Below are 16,929 nucleotides of genomic sequence, written 5' to 3'. Positions count from 1 at the left end.
CAAGGAGCACAAAAGAGATGGGGCTGAGGTTAAGGAAAGCAGTGCAACAAAGCAGAAGGTCAAGAAAGTAGTAGACACTAGCTGTTAGAGAACATGGCAACGAAAATGTGGCAAATATCTGTCTTACTTAGGAAGCCTACTTGCAGCAAGAAATAGCTGGATTCAAGAGCAAAGCTAACGTACAACCTGGAAGCAGTTAATGCTTGTGTTAGGAAACAAGGAAGCTCACTTGGTGCTAATAGGAACTATCAAAGATGAGGATTAATTGGCAATCCTACTGGGAGAACACAAAAATAAATTGGATAAAGTAGGTAGTGAGAAGGAGCTCATATTTCTGTGCTAGGCTTTTTACTTGTCTCAGCCCATTTAACCATCTTGCAACAATTTTGAGAAATTGATAGTAATCTTTGATAAATGAAATAAACATGTCTGAGTAATGAATTGCCTATGGCCAAGCAACTGAATGATCAAGAACTCAGGTCCAAATACACAAGTTGACAGTGTAGGAAGAAAACCCGATTTTCCAGTTGTATTCTATTTTACTTATGGTGGTGTGCCATATCAAAAATGAAATTTCAATGTTTTCATACTTATGGAGTCAAACAAGATTTTGGCAGGGGTGTAAATGCGGGAGCCACAATAGTGGAAAAAAAATTTTTATGTGGGCAGTGTTGAAACAAAAGTCCAGAGATGCTAAATTGAAAATATAAGGAAGATTTTTTTTTGGCTGCCTTTTATGGAAATTCATTTACTCTGAAGATTTTTATTTCCTCACATTAATAAACTAAAATTAATAATAGTAATACATATTCAACAATCAGTGCATGTGTAGTAAATACCAGGTATGCTTAAGTCTTTGCAGGCATAATCGTTTATATAATTTTCATAAGAACCTTGTAAGAGGGACACCTGGGTGGTGCAGTTGGTTAAACATCTGCCTTTGGCTCAGGTCGTGATCCCGGGGTCCTGGGATCGAGTCCCTTATCAGGCTCCTTGCGTAGCAGGGAACCTGCTTCTCCTTCTCCCTCTGCTGCCTGCCCCCCGCTTGCTTGTGCTCTCTCTCTGACAAATAAATAAAAAATCTAAAAAAAAAAAGAACCTTGTAAGGTAATTATTATTATTATCCTCATTTTATAGTATCAGTATGAGATACAGAGTTTTGCACACAAGCCAGGGCCACATATTTATCATAAGGCTTGGTGCAAGGATTCATACATGGGTGTCACTCCTTCCTACTTACAGTCTCCAGACATTGTAATCTCATGCTCCCAAAAGAATATATTTAACTTACGTATGTTATATATCGCAATTTTCAAACTATAGGTGAGTTGCCATGACATTATTCTTCCTAAAGATTAAATATTCTTTGTTATTCAACACAGTGGAAGATGTTTGAGTAGTAAAACAAAATACCCAGTGATATTTAAAATTGAATCACCAAATTTCATGTATATTTGATCTGCTTATTACCTATAAAACACTCTCGTTTGGATGTTTGTAGTCATTTTTCATTGAGTGTGGAAAACAGATTTTTCTTTGACAGGTATAGTGGTGTTTTGAGACCAGCACAGTTTTTGTGGTATTTCCATTTTTAAACAAGGTGGGTTTTTGGTTAAACTATCTTGCTTTCATGATAGAAATATTATCCAGAAGAACAGCATTATCTTATTCATCTTCATTAATTAAGTGGGGAATATTAATTGTTCTCTGAATGGAATTATCCATCATATCTTTTCAGATAAAGTTACCTGTTTGGATGTATTTTTCTCTGAAATAAACCATTGCTCAGTTGCAGGTGAATTTAGATTTATATTTAGATGTACCTGGTTTGCTGAGAAACAGGGAAGCATCCTGAGACAACTCCTGATACACTTTCACATTTCTCATTCTGATTTTTAGTCTGTGCTTAGAAAAATCAATTTAGGGCATTTTGAAACAGCATTTTGTAAAGGTGCTGTAAAGGTGAAAAGAGTTTACAATATTGCTTTTAGTTTAAAATATCCATTTTTTTTTCCAAATCCTGAAACAATTTTGAATGTTGAAGCTGCAACTTAACAGTTCTTTAAGTTTTTAGTAAAGTTTAAGAAATTGTTGAAGATGAAAGGTTAAAAATTCAAAGAAAGAGTTGTTTTAACTGTCAACCTAAAAACTGGGAAAACAATGGCATAAAACAGAATATAATATAAAAATTATCACTAATGTACATACTTTTAGTATATTTATCTAAAATCACTAATGAAGCCATCTAGAAAAACTGTTTATAATGATTTATAAAGTGTACAGGCAAATTATTTCATCTTTAGCTAAATCCAGCTGCTAGAACATTTTTGTATAATATATCAAATTAAAGTATTATTTGTAGCTTACTATAGTTCATATTTCATAAATTATCAATATTACTACTAAAATACCATTTTCTTTAATTTAGGAAAAGAGGGAACCATTGATAAATTTATATTGTTTTAATTTAATCCTTTCCCCAATATTGACTTGTAATATAATGTTACAGAAAATTGCAAGTAGAAAGCTGATATACCATACGGTTGTGATGCTTAACACAGAATAAATGGAACTAGGTCGTTTTCTCAATAATTTGATGAAATGAATATTTCTTGTACAACAGCACAGACTAGTGGCCATACCTTTAAAGCATAAATGTTTGCCTTACTCTGGGACATGTTATCTGAAGTAGTCATGTGTATATATTATGAACTGGTATTAAACAAATTATATATTTAAATAGTAATTATTATAACACAATATAATTTTATGGAGCTTAAGAGTACATTAGCCAAATCTACTTTATTCATTCTATTTTGCATTCACTCCAAATTGCCTAGAAATTGTTCTGAAAATGATAGGTGAAAAAAAATACACATAACTGCTATCACAGAGAGTGAATTTAAAGAATATGTAGTTATGAAAATGGATATTTATCTGTGTGTATTTTTGAGCTTACAATATAGCTAGTCATCTATAAGCGAGATCAGTTTCTTCATTTAGAATAGTGACACACTGATAATACTGTAGTCACTTATAGAAGTCAGCTCTCAGTTTACAGGAATTCACTTTAAATGATGTTCTTCTAATATTTAAACATTATTTTCCCCCACTTAAAGTGCTGTTTTGCCAATTACTAAAATGTTTTCCCAAATTATACTTTTTTATTAAAAAATTCTTAACAAATATCTGTGGGGAAACAAAGCAGTGCTACTTGGGCTAACCGAAAATTATGGGTACATTCTGAACTATCTCCTAATAATGCAAATAGAAAAAATAAGATGAGCAAATTAGGTCAAAGACCTCATTTTGATCTCCAAATCTTGAATACATTTTCTTTCCCAAAGTATGTAATCAGACCTTCCTGCTTTGACTATATTCATCACCTGGAGTGGGCGAGGGAGGGAAAGAAAGAGAGAGAGAGGCCTTCACACTGTAATATGCAGGAGATTTGGGGAACATAATTATTAATAAAATGACTCATAGACTGGTAGCAAGAGGTAGAATACTGAATGGCCCCAAATAATCAGTATAGTGGAAAATAAGCCTGTGATTACTTTAGATTGTGTCTCTTCTCATGAAGACACACAATCTGTCCTATAATTTCTGAAAGGTTTACACTGGTCTGTGATTTACAGTAATTATTTGGATTCCAATCCTAGCTCTATTACCTACTATCTCTGCAAACTTGAAAAAATTTGCCACTCTTCCTGAGCTTCAATTTCCTAATCTATAAATTGAGTATAATATTAATGACCTAACAGGGTGATGGCCAAATGATGTTTGTGAATAAAGAGAAATGAAAAATGGGAACAAACTATTAATTATTCCAATAGCAAGATTCTCAATCTGTATTTGTGAATTTTGTTTATGTATTCATAACATGGTGATTTTAACATTGCTGTTTAATTTCTTTTTATGTGGAAAGAGTCTAAGTATCAATGAAGTCTGATTCCATTTTTATATCTGAAAACATTTTCCCTTGAGATAGAGAGCCAACAGAATAAATTAGATCAAAGCCTTCATTGTTATATTTTTTTGTTTTTAACTATGAAGGAAAAGGTTAGTAGCAAAATTTGTATCTTCTAATGGTTGAGGATAATCTATTTTGTCTTCTTTATTATTCAGTCACAAAGAATTATTTTAAGGGAAAGCTCTAATACACTATTCTCTAGTTTCTGTTAAAATATACTCACAAACAAAATTATAGGGAGAATACCTAGTGTATAGTAGCACAATTCTGATGCATTACAACTATCTCCAACAGTAGACGGCAGGATGTGGAACAAGATTGAAGGTTCTCTACCTTCCGTGATTTTTCTGAGACTGACCATGGAAGATTGGGGGTTTAAATATTTGTTGAAAGTTCTAGATTTTTGTCCCTGTATTACAAAGCATAAGAAATCATCAGTAATCGAAATTGGAGAGTTAATTTAAATCACAATTGTCACAGTTTATGATCAAAATATTTGTTTTGGAACTGCAGTTCATTATGCACACTCACGCATTTGGATATTTACCCTCTAAAATATAAATCAGCAGTTGGAATCTTGCAGATGTGGGTGGGCAGATCCCAGATTACTTACCTAGACTGTTGCTTCAGAAATATTACATTTTGTCTCTTTATGTCATGTTGATCTTCAAGTGAGAACCATTTCCTTACATTTTTTGCATCATAAGCCACTTTGAATTGCAGGTCAAAGTTATGAAACATTTCAGAAATAAAATGTACACATGCACTTCATTTAAATTTCACAGACCTTTTTAGAAGGCTCATAGGAACCCCAAGGTTAAGACTTGCATTGCATAGAAGTTCATTAAGAGGAGTTAAAATCCCAAACCTGGATGGTGATTGCTAACCCGTTTTCGTCAATACTTCCCATGAATAAATGAGCATTTTGAAAGATAAGATTCTATATGGAGTATCAGAATTGCCTTCTTCCCCAAACATAATCCTGATCTCTAAGTAAAGCAACAAAAGTGCTTCCTTTTAAACTCTAGTGGTTTGAGTCATTTTGGTTGTTTGAATAGTATACACTAGTTTTACATAAAGATTGCAGGTTATTATGCAGAACTAATCTGATGTACAACCCTAGCACAAAGGCAGTAGCACAGTTCTTATTCTTTAAACCACAACCAGAATATATCTTATTTTGTATAGCCTTGTGTTTTTAGAAGTTTGTGATCTCTTAAAGATGATCTGCCTCTCCTACCCTCTTGAGTAGATTAGAAACTAAGTGAAATACAGGCATAGGCCCTAAGTGCCCACATTTGGTATGTGCCCAAACTGAGATTAGAATTCAAGTATTCTCAGTTCAAATTCAGTGTTCTTTCTTTCTGAACTCTTAAACTTTTCACCTGTTCATATGTATGGGAATAAAAAAGGTTTTTTCAGGAATGCATTCATATTAGGTGAACAAGGAACCCTTGGTAATTTTGTGCTTTCTGTCTGCAATAAAATATTGTCATGACTTTAAAAGTCCTGGGTAGTAACTGTCATTTAGATTTATTTGAATCCTTTGGGGTTGGTGCCAAACTGAATATTTCCAGGCAGCCCTCAGTCTTCCAGTTCGCGAATTCTTCCTCAGCAGAGTTGTTCCTCACTTGTTCTCAGTTCTCTGTATTTTACCTTCCACAAACAGCACCAACTCTGTCCATTTCTTCATCAATACTAATGTGTTAGTAGTTCTGCCAGGAACCCCTCCTGTTATATTTCCTAAGGGTAACTGCATCTTAATAAGGATGTCAGCATAAGGCAGCAGGTAAAATTGCTGAGGGTGGAATTCTAACCCAGAGCATGAATAGCAGCATTCTGGATTTTCAGGAAATGGTCTAGATAAATAGGTTCCTCCTCTACAGCTCTACTGGGCTACTTTTAGCTAAACGGTGATCTGTGGTATTTTAATATATTACATTTAATAGATTAATCTACTTTCAGGATTAATCTCTGAGTCTTTAATCTCTCCATCTTCTTTACGCTGACTCCTCAGAATATATAACAGTAGGGCAGAAATGGAATAAACTTTAAAGTACACATAGAGAAATGACCCCAGTGGCAACTGAACAGGTAAAAAGGGGGTTAAGTTTGCTCTTATCTTTTATATGCCTACAGGGCCTTATTTGCTGGTGTTTAAATCTCTGGGAAAAAGCAGTTGGAAGTTTAAGTATTTTGCTACCTCTGCTACTGTGTTCCCACGGGGGCACTGCCCTATTTCTTACCATTATTCATTGTCGTTTTGCTTCTAAATAGCAATACTTCTGAGGATGATTTTGTAATATTGCGGATGCTGCTTTCCTTGAGCTCAGATGACATTCCAGAAATGCTGTCACTGAAGATGTGCTTCTAAGAAGGATGTTATTTTGCCATGAGCGGATGAGATCATACATTATATTTAGGATTCATAGGAAAGGAAACTGCTAATGGGTTACAGTCTGAATCTAAACTTTATATTTTATTTAAGTTGCATTAGCTTTAAGAAACAACATCTTTTCCCCTAAGTTTTTAAAAGTGTTTAATCATTTCATGCATTTGAACATGCAAAGAAAGTATAATGTTTTACAAAATTAAACCAGTTAGTGGTATTATTGTATTGGTGATACCCGGGGTTGCTAAGATTTTTTTTAAAGTTATTCTTCTTCACATTAAATATTTTCTTCTTCTTCACATTAAATCTTTTAGTGAATCCTATAAAGCCTCAAATGTAACAAGAAAGTTGGGAATGATTTTGTTCCTTCCACAGCCCTCAGTTTTAGACAGCATTAAATGTGCTTGAAATAATTGCTCCAAAATATAATATGCTTATTTTCACAGGCCTGTTTTACTTCAGATTCCTAAAAAAAGCAGGGCATTGACCTATTGAGAAAATTATTTTTTATAGATAATATCTAGAAATCTTTTCTTTTATGGTCTTCTTGCCCCCAAAAGACTGACTGCAAGTGAATGGGTTATGTTATTTATTTTTCTTAAGTAAGCTCTGTGCCTATTGTGGGGCTTGAACTCATTACCCTAAGACCAAGAGTCACATGCTCTACAGACTGATCCAGCTGGGTGTCCCTAAAAATATATTTCTTTTAAGATTGACTTTCCTAGGGAGCTTGGAAAGATGGCAGAGTAGGACTCTGAGCTCTCCCCATCCCATGTTTACAACTAGATTTCAAGTCAATAAACCAGAGAGCAACTTGAAGACTGGCAGAACAAACTCCACAACTGCATATAGAGAAGAAGGTGCACCTAAAAAGGTTAGGAAGTTCAGAAAGGCAGAGGGAGGCTGTCTGTAGGATGAAGAGACATGTGTGCTTGGAGAGGGCAGAATAAGAGGCCATGGTTCCAGGGATTTCAATCAGGGAAGACTAATTCTCAAAACACTTGGCTTTAAAAACCAGAGGGGCTGAATTCCATGAGTTTTGTAAAACTAATGGGACTTGTACCTCTGAAACAAAGAATACATTATATGTTAAAAAAAAGAAGAAGATAGTAAGAAGGGAAAAATGAAGGGGGGGATTCGGGAGGGCGAGACGAACGATGAGAGACTATGGACTCTGAGAAACAAGCTGAGGGTTCTAGAGGGGAGGGGGTGGGGGATGGGTTAGCCTGGTGATGGGTATTAAAGAGGGCACGTTCTGCATGGAGCACTGGGTATTATCCACAAACAATGAATCATGGAACACTACATCAAAAACTAATGATGTAATGTATGGTGATTAACATAATATAATAAAAAAACCCAAACAAACAACTAGTGGGGCTTGGAGCCTGGAACTTTAAAAGTTTAAAAGTGACTCAGCACTGGGCGAGCCCTGAGGGCAAGTGATAGCTGGATTACAGTCCTTAAAGAGATAACAGCCTGTGAGGGAGGCAGTGTAAAAATGGCCACTTACACAACACTGGAGGGAAACAGGAGACAGACCTGTTCATACTGATTTTGAAACACGTTAGGGGACTTTGAAAATAAGGGATCTGGCAGGTGCCATTTTCCTCCCTTAACCCCCCCTGCATAAACACAGAGCCACCTGTGGGAGGCAGCACTACACACTACTAACCGGGTAGTAGTGTGCCATGCCCACAAGTTCTCCTGAAGACTCTCCAGTCCAAGCCTACTAGCCTTGGCCCTGGGCTCAGGGCTAATTTTGTTAGTGTACACATCATGCCCAGCCATGGTGCTGTGCCCAGCCACCACCTCATGCAGCACCTAGCAGCTGTGTGCCCACCTGCCATGCTGCACCCCCAGCAACCATCGCATACTGGACCCAGCCATGCCAGGCCTTGAGCCCTCAGCCACCCCAGCCCCCAACCCCCAGCCACTGTAGCACTTCAGGGGATCTGGCATAAGTCTGGTGGCCAGGTGCAAACTTTGCTAACACCACCACCCCACTCCCAAGTTCCTTGGGGGGCATGCCTCCTCAGAGCTGGCCTGCCTGAGTCCCACTAAGTGCCCACAGAAAGCAAGCATAGTCCACAATAGGCAGAGTCAGTGCAGATGACTGCATTGCAAGGAAAAGTGACTCAGACATGACAGCAGGCAATAAGCAACACACATAGGATACTCTCTTGAAGTGCCAAATTCTGGTGAACAGAGAACACTGCACTGCAGGTCACTCCAGGAACTCTTCTTCAGGAAGTCACTTCTTTCAAGAAGACATAGCTGACTTCCTTAACACAGAGAAACAGACACAGAGCGTAAGACAAAAATGAAGAGACAGAGGAATTTATCCCAAACGAAAGAAGAGGCCAAGTTCACAACCAGAGATCTAAACAAAACCTGATAATTTAAAGCAATGATCATAAATATACTCACTGGACTTGAAAAAAGAGTGGAAGACATGAGTGAGATCCTTAACACAGAAATGAGGAATAACATAGCAGAGATAAAGGGCTCAATAAGTGAAATGAGAAATATGCTTGATGGAATGAACAGAAGGCTGGAAGAAGGAGAGGAATGAATTAGTGAATTCAAAGACAGAATAATGGAAAGTAATCAAGGTGAACAAAAGAGAGAAATAAGAATTATGCAAAGTGAAAATAGACTTACGGAACTCAAAAATAATAACATAAACATCAGACATAATAACCTTTGTATTATAGGAGTCCCAGAAGAAGAGAGAGAAAAGGGGGCAGCAAATTTATCTGAAGAAAGAGTAGCTGAAAACTTCCCTAATCTGGGGAAGGAAACAGACATCCAGATGCAGGAGGCACAGAGAACTCCCATCAAATCAACAAAAGGAGGCCAACACCAAGACATACTGTAATTAAATTGGCAAAATATAGTGATAAAGACTAAAGAAGTCAGTAAATGCCAGGAGAAAACTCATAAGGCTAGCGGGGGGTTTTCAGCAGAAACTATGCAAGCCAGAAGAGAGTGACATGATATATTCAAAGTGCTGAATGGGAAAAATCTATGGCCAAGAATACTCCATCCAGCAAGGCTGTCATTCAAAATAGGAGAGATTAAGGGATTTCCAGACAAATAAAAACTAAAGGAATTCATGACCACTAATCCAGCCCTGAAAGAAAGGAGACATTTTGAGCGTAAAGGAGAGACCAAAAGTGACAGTATAAAGGTAGGAAACACAAAAAAAGTATTTCACACACATACAAAATTTACACACACACACAAATGGATATACAATATATACCTAAAATATGGGGAGGAGAGAAGAAAAGAATGGGTTCTAACTTAAATGACCATCAAGTTAACATAAACTGCTATATGTAGAAGAGTTTATATACAAACTTTAATGGTAACCATATATCAAAAACCAGTAATAGATATGAAAAAAATAAAGAAAAAGAAATCCAAATATATCACCAAAGAAAATTAGCAAAACATGAAAGAAAGACAATGAAGGATCAGAGAAAATCTCCAGAAACAACTATAAAATAAATAATAAAATGGCAATAAATACATATCTATCAATATCTACTTTGAATGTAAATGGACTAAATGCTCCAATCAAAAAACACAAAGTGACAGAATGGATAAGAAAACAAGACCCATCTATATGCTGCCTATAAGAGACTCATTTTAGACCTAAAGACACCTACAAACTGAAAGTGTGGGGATGGAGAAACATCTATCATGCAAATGGGTGTCAAAAAAAGCCAGAGTAGCAATACATATATTGGACAAAATAGACTTTATAACAAAGACTGTATCAAGAGACAAAGGAAGACACTATATAATAATAAAGGGGACAATACAACAAGAAAATATAGCAATTGTAAATGTTTATGGACCCAAAATAGGAGCACCCGAATACATAAAACAGTTATTAGCAAATACAAAGAAATTAACTGATAATAATACAATGATAGTAGGGGACTTTAACACTCAACTTACATCAATGGACAGATCGTCTAAACAGAACATCAACAAGGAAACAATGACTTTGATTGGCACACTGAAACAGATGGATTTAACAGACATAGTCAGAACATTCCATCCTGTAACAGCAGAATACACACTTTTTTCAAGTGCACCTGGGACATTCTCCAGAATAAATCACATATTGCCAATAAAACAAGCATCAACAAATTCAAGAAGTTTGAAGGCATACCATGCATTTTTTCTGACCACAACACTAGAAACTAGAAGTTAACCACAAGAAAAAGTCTGGATAGACCACAAATACATGGATGTTAAATGAACAATGAATGGGTCAACCAGGAAATAAAACAAGAAATTAAAAAGTACATGGAAACAAATGAAAATGAAAATATAGTGGCCCAAAATCTTTTGGATGCAGCAAAAACAGTTCTAAGAGGGAACTGTAAAGCAGTAGAGACCTACCTCAAGAAGCAGAAAAAAAATCATAACATAACCTTACAACTAAAGGAACCAGAAAAAGAGCAAAAAACAAAACCTAAAACCAACAGAAGGAAGACAATAATAAAGATTAGAGCAGAAATAAATGATATAGAAATTACAAATAAACAATAGAACACATTTATGAAACCAGGAGCTGTTTCTTTGAAAAAAAAATCAATAAAAATGATAAATTTCTAGCCAGAGTGATCGAGAAAACAAAAAAGAAAATAAAAGACTCAAATAAATAAAACCACAAATGAGAGCTGGAAAATAATAATCAACACCACAGAAATACAAAAGTTATAAGAGAATATTGTGAAAAATTGTATGCCAACAGATTGGATAACCTAGAAAAAATGGATTAATTCCTAGAAACATATAAACTACCAAAACTGAAACAGGAAGAAATAGGAAATTTGAACAGACTGATAACCAGTAAAGAATTTGAATCAGTAATCAAAAATATTCCCAACAAACAAAAGTCCAGGACCAGATGGCGTCACAGGCAAATTCTACCAAACATTTAAAGTAGAGTTAATATCTATTCTTCTCAAATGATTCCAAAAAGTAGAAAAGGGAGGGAAACTTTCAAATTCATTCTATGAGGCCAACATTATCCTAATACCAAAACTGGATAAAGATACCACTAAATAAGAGAAATACAGGCCAATATCCCTGATGAACATAGATGCAAAAATCCTCAATACTGGCAAACTGAATTCAACAATACATTTAAAAAATCATTCACCACGATCAAGCAGGTTTTATTCCTGGATTGCAAGAGTGGTTCTATATCCACAAAGCAATCAACGTGATATATCACAACAATAAGAGAAAGGATAAGAATCATACAATCATTTCAATAGATGCAGAAAAAGCATTTGAAAAGTACAATATCCATTCATGATAAAAACCCTTAACAAAGTAGGGTTAGAGGGAACACATCTCAACATAATAAAGGGCATATATGAAAAGCCCACAACTAACATCATCTTCAATGGAGAAAAACTAAGAGCTGTTCTCCTAAAGTCAGGAACAAGACAAGGATGTCCACTCTCACCACTTTTATCCAACATAGGATTGGAATTTCTAGCCACAACAATCAGACAACAAAAAGAAATGAAAGACATCTAGATCAGTAAAAAAGCAGTAAAACTTTCCCTATTTTGCAAATGACATGGTACTATATATAGAAAACCCAAAAGACTCCGTGTAAACACTGCTAAAACTGAAGAATAAATTCAGTACATTTGCAGGACACAAAATCAATGTACCAAAATCTGTTGCATTTCTCTACACCAATATTCAAATAGCAGAAGGAGAAATTAAGAAAACAATCCCATTTACAATTGCACCAAAAAATAATACGATACCTAGGAATAAACCTAACTAGAGGTGCAAGACCTGTATTCTGAAAATTATAAAACACTGCTGAAAAAATTGAAGATGCTCAAAGAAATGGAAAGACCCATCCTGTGCTCATGGATTAGAAGAACAAATATTGTTAAAATGTCTGTATCCAAAGCAATCTACACATTTAATGCCATCTGCATCAAAATACCAATAGCATTTTTCACAGAGTTAGAACAAACAATTCTAAAATTTCTATGGAAACACAAAAGATCTAGGGTAGCCAAAACAATCTTGATAAAGAAAAGCAAAATGGGGGGGGCATCACAATTCTGGATTTCAAGTTATATTACAAAGCTATAATAATCAAAACAGTATGGTACTGGCACAAAAATAGGCACAAGGATCAACAGAACACAATAGAAAAACCAGAAACAAACCCACAACTATATGGCCAGTTAATCTTCAACCAAACAGGAAAGAATATCCAATGGGAAAGGAAGTCTCATCAACAAATGTTGTCCAGAAAACTGGACAGCAACATGCAAAAGAATGAAACTGGGCCACTTACTATTTCTTACACCATGCACAAAAATAAATTCAAAATGGATTAAAGACATAAATGTGAGACCTGAAGCCATAAAAATCTTAGAAGAGAACACAGGCAGTAACCTCTTTGATATCAGCCATAGCAACTTTTTTCTAGGTATGTCTCCCAAGGCAAGGGAAGCAAAAGCAAAAATGGACTACTGGGACTATCAAAATTAAAAGCTTCTGCATAGCAAAGGAAACAACCAACAAAACTCAAATGAAACCTACTGAATGGGAGAAGATATTTGTAAATGACATTATCTTATTAAGGGTTAGTATCCAAAAACAAATATATATATATATATATATGTATAAAGAAGTGATACAATTCAACATCTCCCCTCCAAAAACAAATTAACCAATTAAACCTGGGAAGAAGACATAAACAGATATTTCTCCAAAGAAGACATCCAGATGGATGGCCAACAGACCCATGAGAGGGTGTTCATCATCATTTACATGAGGAAAAGGCAAATCAAAACTACACTTAGTTATCACTCACACCTGTCAGAATGGCTAAAATCAACAACACAAGAAACGACAGGTGTTGACGAGGATGCAGAGAAAGGGGAACCCTCTTGCACTGCTGATGGAAATGCAAACTGGTGCAGCCACTGTGGAAAACAGTATGAAGTTTCCTCAAAAAGTTAAAAATAGAACTACCCTATGATTCAGCAATCACACTACTGGGTTTTTACCCAAGGAATACAAAAGAATACAAAAACACCAATTCAAAGGGATACAAGCACCCTTATGTTTATAGCTGCATTATTTACAATAGCCAAGATATGCAAGTAGCCCAAGTGTCCATCGGTCAATGAATGGATAAAGAAGATGCGATTTTATTATAAATATATATATATATACATATATATATACACACACACAAATGTATATATATAAAATATATAAATGAAATATTATTCAGCCATAAAAATGCATGAAATATTGCCACTTACACCAACATGTATGGAGCCAGCAAGTGTAATGCTAAGCAAAATAAATCAGAAAAAGGGGAGGTGAGGTAGGGAAGGGAGGTTAAACAGAAGGTAGGTGGGGGAGGGATGGTTTAAACAGGTGATGGGGATTAAGGAGGACACTTATGATGAGCCCCAAGTGATATATAGAATTGTTGAATCACTAGATTGTATACTTGAAACTAATATAACACTGTATGTTAACTAACTGGAATTAAAATAAAAATTTAAAAAAAAGAAGACTGACTTTCCTAGAATTCAATTCCATTGATTTTGGCATTTCTATTCTATTTCTAGTACAAAGTTAAAATTTAAACTGTTCAATGATAGTCTCCTTTCACATAATGTCAAACTGTCTCATGATATAACTATATACTTCTCAAACCACAATTTTTGGTGTGTGGGCAGGAAAAAAGTAAAATATTGTTTACAACAGTTACTTTAAAAGCTACTCTCTTTCACTAGTGGCATAATGTGTTTTTGCAATTTGTGTAAATATACATACATTAAAGAAAGCATGCATTTTTATGGAAATATATATTTTGCCTTATTTTTCAAAAACATCGAAATGCATTTACTTTAAAGAAATGAAAACCATTTTTAAATTTATCACTCTCTTCTAAACAGCAAATAGAAATTGTGAAAGAAAACAATCTCACCCACATTACAGTAAATTTAGTTAGCAAGAAGGTGGAGTTTTACAGTAATAGCTTTTAAGCAGATTATCTAATTTTAAAATAGTGCACATTGCACTTTGAGTGAAACCGAGATGGAAGAATACATTTCAATTTGTTTAAATGCCTTTAACAGTGAGGTTTTTCAGTGCTCAATTTAATTTTACATTTAATATCTTTTTGCTAAATTCTTTCTCTCATTTTTTTCATGATCTCATTTTTTTAATATCATTTTTGAAAGAACCTTTCTTTGCTAGGGAAGAAAATGTTTAAGCCATTTTTGCCACTGATTAAGAAAGAATTTAACTGTATCAGCCCCATAAATAAGCCTGCAGAAACCAATTTGTAGCCTCTGGTTGCTAAAGACCCTGCTGCTGCATCTCCCAACAGCCTAGGCAGTCTGCTAAATTGAGAGGATCAGTAATTTTTATTTGGGAAAAACAAGGGCAGGTCAGCAGTGATTGCATCCCACGTTCAGGGTAGTAGCAATTAGGTTGTAGTGATTTGGCTGCCTGTTTGATTGGAATTCTCAGTGTGTGGTCTGGTAGAAGCACATCTGCTTTTAGGACTCCCTATTAGATGTATCTAATGTGTTTTGACCAATTGTTGAAGTGCTGGATGGCTATTTATTCAAAGCTACATTCAACATGCAAAAAACTGTGTGAGTGCTCTAAATTCAATGGCTTCAGACTTGCAACAAAATAGGAATACTTTTGAGCTCTCTGGTCAGAAACTTTCCATCAGTACATTCATTATTATTGATCCTTTGAACCAAAAATGCTGTTCATCTCACTTCTTTTTCTATTTTGAGCTTATTTTTCCAGATAGTTTTACTAGACACTGAGGTTGCTTCTGTCTTTCACTTTTTCTATTTCAAATCTATCTTCACTTTGAAACAAAGCCATTCATTCCTGAAAACAATGTGTACACAGACATAATATTGTTTTGTCAATTGTTCAGATTTTGTCCTCTGCATTAATTCACATGATGATACCAAAGCAATTTTATCCAGTTTGAGAAATCGACCCAAATTTGAATGATGATCAGAAAAAGATCTTAAAATTCATTTAGTAAAATGCTCCCTACCCCACACTTTATTTCTTCCCCAGATAAGAAAACTGAGAGCCATAAAAAATTAGTGAATTTCTTTGGACACAGATAGATGTGGCATTTTAATCAAGGAGTTTTAGTTTATGTACTTTTTTTATATGAGGAAAAGTTTTTTTAGGTGGAAATTGAAATAAAACGTTCTTGAATTCATGAGAGGAATCTAGTTTACCTGTGCAACTAGTCCCGACTTTTCTATTTCATTTCTGTATAAATATACACAGATGCTAGAGACTTGTAAATTTTATATTTTGGTAGCCAAAACTCATATGAACCCTTCTTTCTCATAGGTTTATTTTGCCATACCATGAAAATAATTAGCCATGGGGACCTGGACATCTTGCACTTTACATTAGAGAAAAATCACAGGCTGCATTTATTTTTGTTGATGGAAATGAGAGAGCTTTAAATTGTCAAAGTGCCAATAGAGGGGTGACTTTTATCCTAATTTTTATAGATTTTCTTTTTTTATATATAATTAATCCTATTTCTAATGATTAGAAATTGTATCCCTTATCTTAAGAATTTGTGCCTATCAAATCTATGCATATATCTTTTAACTATTGAAAATTACAGTGGTATTTAGGTCATCTTTTTTTCATAGTCATACTTTTTTCTTTCTTTCTTTTTTCCAATTATCTAGACTGATCTTAAACAACAGCAGAAGAAAGTGTTGGGAATCAAGACCAGAGATTATAAAGGCTGATATAAAGAGCCATAATTATTAAAATAATCCAGATAAGTGGAGATCTAAACTAAAATCAGAGCCATAGAAATGGAGAGGAAGAAATAGATACAATAAATATTTTTTTAAAGATTTTATTTATTTGACAGAGACACAGTGAGAGAGGGAACACAAGCAGGGGGGAGTGGGAGAGGGAGAGGCAGGCTTCCCGCAGAGCAGGGAGCCCGATGTGGGGCTCGATCCCAGGACCCTGGGATCACGACCCAAGCTGAAGGCAGAGGCTTAACCATCTGAGCCACCCAGGCACCCCTACAATAAATATTCTTTACCCATAATCAGTAAACTGAGAGAAGTTCTCTGTGGTGAATAAAAATAAAATCTCAAATGTTTCAGGTCTGACCTGCAAATGGGCATTATGTCTTTCAAGGTACAACAGTTAAGTGTGTAAACAGTCCTTTCAGATTCCAGCTCCAGTATTTATCAGTTGCACGAATTGATGAAGTAACTTTGCTTCTTTGTGTATCAGTTTCATTTTCCAAAATGGTGATATTAATATCTTTCTTTTGTTTGTAGAGTACATAAATAAGATATTACAAGTGCCAGGCACAGAGTAAATGTTATCTATTGTTACTTTTCACTGAGAGAGAGAATGCAGGAACAGATGAATGGAAGAAAGGTGATTGAAAATTTCAAACGATGAATTGGGAATGTCTTTGGCACATCTGTGTATAAATATCTGA

The 16,929-nt window shown here is 35.1% G+C and overlaps 1 long non-coding RNA gene across 2 annotated transcripts in view; it reads left to right on the top strand.

The window, feature by feature from the left end:
* LOC112836255 (uncharacterized) overlaps positions 1-16,929 on the top strand; it is a 1,106,139-nt gene that overhangs the window by 570,917 nt on the left and 518,293 nt on the right. The window lies entirely within an intron of this gene.

Source organism: Callorhinus ursinus, unplaced genomic scaffold (assembly GCF_003265705.2).
Source record: "Callorhinus ursinus isolate GAN/ISIS: 27379988/994484 unplaced genomic scaffold, GSC_fseal_2.0 scaffold39, whole genome shotgun sequence".
NCBI lineage: Eukaryota > Metazoa > Chordata > Mammalia > Carnivora > Otariidae > Callorhinus > Callorhinus ursinus.
Note: the sequence above shows the minus strand (reverse complement) of the source record. Positions and strands in the feature narration are given on the sequence as shown.